This window comes from Gastrolobium bilobum, unplaced genomic scaffold, assembly GCF_033153095.1.
Source record: "Gastrolobium bilobum isolate Gb01-03AN ecotype WA unplaced genomic scaffold, APGP_CSIRO_Gbil_v1 utg1929, whole genome shotgun sequence".
Taxonomy (NCBI): Eukaryota; Viridiplantae; Streptophyta; class Magnoliopsida; order Fabales; family Fabaceae; genus Gastrolobium; species Gastrolobium bilobum.
Genome location: NW_026898961.1, coordinates 605,677 through 610,476, shown reverse-complemented (window position 1 = coordinate 610,476; position 4,800 = coordinate 605,677).

The following is a 4,800-nucleotide window of genomic DNA, read 5'->3' as shown; positions in this document are numbered from 1 at the left end:
CCGAGAAATATTCGGATATATGATATCCGGATATGGGATTTGGACATCCGGATATTAGATATCCGGATATGGGATTCTGGATATCCGGATATTGCATATCCGGATATGTCCAGTGAGATATCCGGATATTGCATATTCGGATATGGTCCCGAGGAATATCCGGATATTCTGGGATTTCGTAGAACAGTAGTTGTGATGTGTGTACAGTAGGCTATTGGGGGTTTGTGGACACTAGATTGATGAAGTTCAACTTCTGTAATTAATGAACTAAGTCAGAATCGTTGTGATTAAGGACTTATGGCCTGGTATGGAGCCTTAAGACGTAAAACGTAAGGAAAGGCGTTGTCTTTAATTTATATGCTTGTGTTGCATTATTATTGATATAGTATTAGTCCATAACAGATTGTGAATCTGCTGTGTTTGGACTTTGAGCTGTGGACTCTTGGCTTTTGGAGTTAGCTTGCAAGGTAAGCTTTCGTGTCCTCGGTTTAGCCATGTTGTGGTTCCACCATGTCCCATGGGGGTATGGTTGTATGCATGTTGTGTTACATGCTTTGAATATTTGAAATGATGTTGAGCTTTATGTGTAATGGCTTTTAATATGCATGTGTTGTTTCATCTTGACGGTAAGCCTGAGTATGTAGCGTCATACGATATGGTGATCCGGGGTGAATGCAAGTAGCGTCTTGCACTAGTGTGGGTATTTAGCGTATGTAAATCCTGCATTTCTCTGGCCAGTAGAATAGAATTGACACACATGACATGATTATCTGTTGCATTGCACTATTTTAGAACTGATGATGATAAAACTGATTTTGAACTTATATTGCACATGTAAGTGAGCTTGGGGAGGAAGATCCTTGAGGACCCCTTGTCTTACTGAGATTTCTTGTTTAGAGATCTCACCCCACGTTTGGGGAATGCTTATTTCAGGTTCCGGTAGTTTGGTGACTGATGCCTCTGGCGGCAGGAGGCCAGAGATTAGTTGATGATATTATGTTGTTTGCTGCCATGACTGGTTATGGATGCTGTTTATGTTTTCCGTTATTTATGTTTATGTTGTTGTTGAGACTGATGTTGGGCGTGTTGCCTTATTTGAGTGAGCATGGGGATTGTCCATGACACTTTATGTTAGTGCTTTTGATTTGGAGTTGTATAAACTGTTAGATAGTCCGGTCTACGTTGTTGTAGTTCCGTGACTAGAGCCACACTTTTATTATCTATGATTATGAGGTATTTCAGTTAGCTGTTTTATTGTAATTACATACAGGCGATGTTTTATTAATTGATTAATAAGCAAGTTGGTAATGATAATGAGATCGTAATTGAAAAGAAAAAGATATTCCGCATTTTTAATTAAGCGCTGCTAAATACGATAGTATGATAACATTACCAGATATATATGGGGTGTTACAGAACCACAACATGGTTAAACCGAGGACACGAAAGCTTACCTCTAAGCTAGCTATCCAATGCCACAAGCTCAAAGTCCAATCACAGCAGATCACAATCTGATATGGACCAAATATAAATCAATAAACATGTACCACATGCATACAAATTAAAGACAACGCATTTTCATTATGTTTTAAGTCTTAAAGCTTCTAACAAAGCCACAAGCCCTTAATCACATGATTCTGGCTTAGTCCACTAATTACAGAAGTTCGACTTCATCAATCTAGGGTCTAAAAACCCCCAATAGCCTACTGTACATACAGCACAGCTACTGTTCTGCGAAATCCCAGAATATCTGGATATTCCTCGGGACCATATCCGGATATGCAATATCCGGATATCCCAAAACCCCATATTCGGATATCACATATCCAGATATCATATCCGGATATTCCACGGGCAGATATCCGGATATTTCACGACAGAATGCAGTTTCTGCATTTCGTGAAGATATCCTTCAAGGTTGGGTTTTTACCGATTTTAAACACCTAAACATGCATTTCTAGGTGTGTTAAGCATTACCCAACGACAAGTTATCATCTTTTAGCATTAACATGCATCAAGCTTCCATTTTTAAGCCTTAAAACTCAAGTTAAAGGGTGGTACAACATACCAAGTCTCAAAACTCAGAATGGAGATGCTCTTGGAGCTCACCAAAAGCCCCTCAACTACTGACCACACAGGGTGTGCGAAAATGGAAGACAAGCAAGGCTCTTCCTCACCAAAGGTGGCTCCTTGGACCTCCAAAAATGAAGCACAAGGTTCACTCCCTCCACCAACCCAAAGTCAGCCCCCAACACTCCCTTAAGCTGACCTCCTTACTCAGAAACAGCACCACAAACCCCTTCCCAAAGGTGACTCTCCCTCACACAAGTGTTTAAGAAGAAGAAACCATAAAGAACAAGGAAGAAATGGCTCCAAGACTCTCAAGGAAGAAGAAAACCGCAATGAAATAGTGCCAAGGTGCACTCAGCCGCTCAAGTCACGTAGGAGTAGTGGTTCTAGGGTTTTGTGCCCAATGGTTAGAGTATATATAGGCACTTAAGCATTAAACACACAGTATTAGCTTTAATTGCTACGCTTAGCATTTTAATCCCAAACTTTAGATTCTGAAACTACACATTTTTCCAAGAATTAACATATTTTTATTATATTTTTCTGAGCACCTTTCCGGTACGCGCTTTTCAAAGCTAGTACCGGTTTCTAGCACCAGTTCTCATTATTTGGACTTGAAACTCGTTTTACAAGTCCTATATCTCATTCTAGTAATTATCATGCACTTACATTAATTTTACGGGATACTTTTTTGGTACGCATTTATACCGACTAGCAGAACCGGTATCTGCACTTTTCTTCCGAAAAGCGACTTTCAGCATTCTTAATCACTTACCATAATTATTAAAACCTCTTAATAATTATTAGGGTTAATTATGGAATCATTTCCTAATTTTGCATAATTAATTAATTAAATACATTAATTAACGGTGCGGGTTCTTACAAAGTCCATCGATTACAGGAACTCTGAAGCAGCATATTCACTACAAACATGTCACAAAAGCATATTAGCTAGGAAAGCAAGGGAGAATGGATATGGAAGAGAAGAGAATAGTTTCAGCGAAGAAGAAAACACAAAGTAGCAACACATAACGTTCCCTCCAAAACCCTCAAGATTAACTTACGAAAAGTAACGAAAGGGTATATCGTAAAAGCGTACGAAAGATGAAAAAGTAATAAAATGAGTGGGACACGTGTCGGCCGAAGATCAAAGGGTTAATACATTAATCCACACGTAATGAATGCTACATTTAATGCTTCTGACAATATAAAATCACATCAACCGTTTCTTAAGCGGCGAAATGATGGAAACCAAATCCACTCAAGTGCAAATATTGTGAATGTGTTGCAGTATCTCGCCATAAGTGAACGAATATCTCACATAGAGAATATGTAAGAACCCGCACCGTTAATTAATGTATTTAATTAATTAATTATATGAAAATAGAAAATGATTCCATAATTGACCCTAATAATTATTATGAGGCTTTAATAATTATCGTAAGTGATTAAGAATGCTGAAAGTCGCTTTTCGGAAGAAAAGTGCAGATATCGGTTCTGCTAGTCGGTATAAATGTGTACCGAAAAAGTATCCCAGAAAATTCTAATAAGTGCATGATAATTACTAGAATGATATGTAGGACTTGTAAAACGAGTTTCAAGTCCAAATAATGAGAACTGGTGCTAGAAACCGGTACTGGCTTTGAAAAGCGCGTACCGGAAAGATGCTCAGAAAATTATAAGAAAAATATGATAATTCTTGAAAAATTGAGTAGGTTAAGATTCCAAAGTTTGGGATTAAAATGCTAAGCGTAACAATTAAAGCTAATACTGTGTGTTTTATTTGAAAGTAGCTATATATACTCATTTAAGGGCACATTGCCCTAGATACCAGATTTTTGCTACGTGAGTTGTGTTGGTGGCTGACCAGAAACACAGCCTTTGGGTTTTCTTCTTCCTTTTCTTGAGGTTCAAGGCCTTTTCTTCCTTGATTCTTCACTTTTTCTCTTGTAAACACATTGGGTGAGTGTGAACAATCCTTGTGAGTGAGAAAGAGACTTCATTTCTGAGTTTGGCTTCTGTCTTGAGAGGGTGAGCTTGCTGTTTTCACGTTTTGGGAAGGAGGGAGCTTTCCTTAGGTGTTTTGAAACTTCAAGGAGCTTCCTTGTTGTGCAAAAGAACCACCTTTGTACACCATTTTCGTGTACAGTGAGAGACAGAACCTTGGGAGTGTTTAGTGGGCTCCAAGGGCCTATTTGTTCTGAGTTTTGAGCCTTGGTATGTTGTACAAACCTTTGATCTTGAGTTTATGCTTAAAAATGGAAGCTTGATGCATGTAAAGATTAAAAGATGATAACTTAATGTTGGGGTTGGTCAAACACACCTAGAAATGCATGTTTAAGTGTTTAAAATCGGTAAAAACCCAACCTTGGAAGGATATATTCACGAAATGCAGTTTCTGCATTCTATCGTGAAATATTCGGATATCTGCCCGAGAAATATCTGGATATGTGATATCCGGATATGGGATTTGGACATCCAGATATTTGATATCCGGATATAGGGATCTGGATATCCGGATATTCTGAGATTTCGTAGAACAGTAGTTGTGTTGTGTGTACAGTAGGCTATTGGGGGTTTGTGGACCCTAGTTTGATGAAGTTCAACTTCTGTAATTAATGAACTTAGTCAGAATCAAGTGATTAAGGGCTTATGGCTTGGTATGGAGCCTTAAGACGTAAAACATAAAGGAAATGCGTTGTCTTTAAGTTATATGCTTGTGGTGTATTA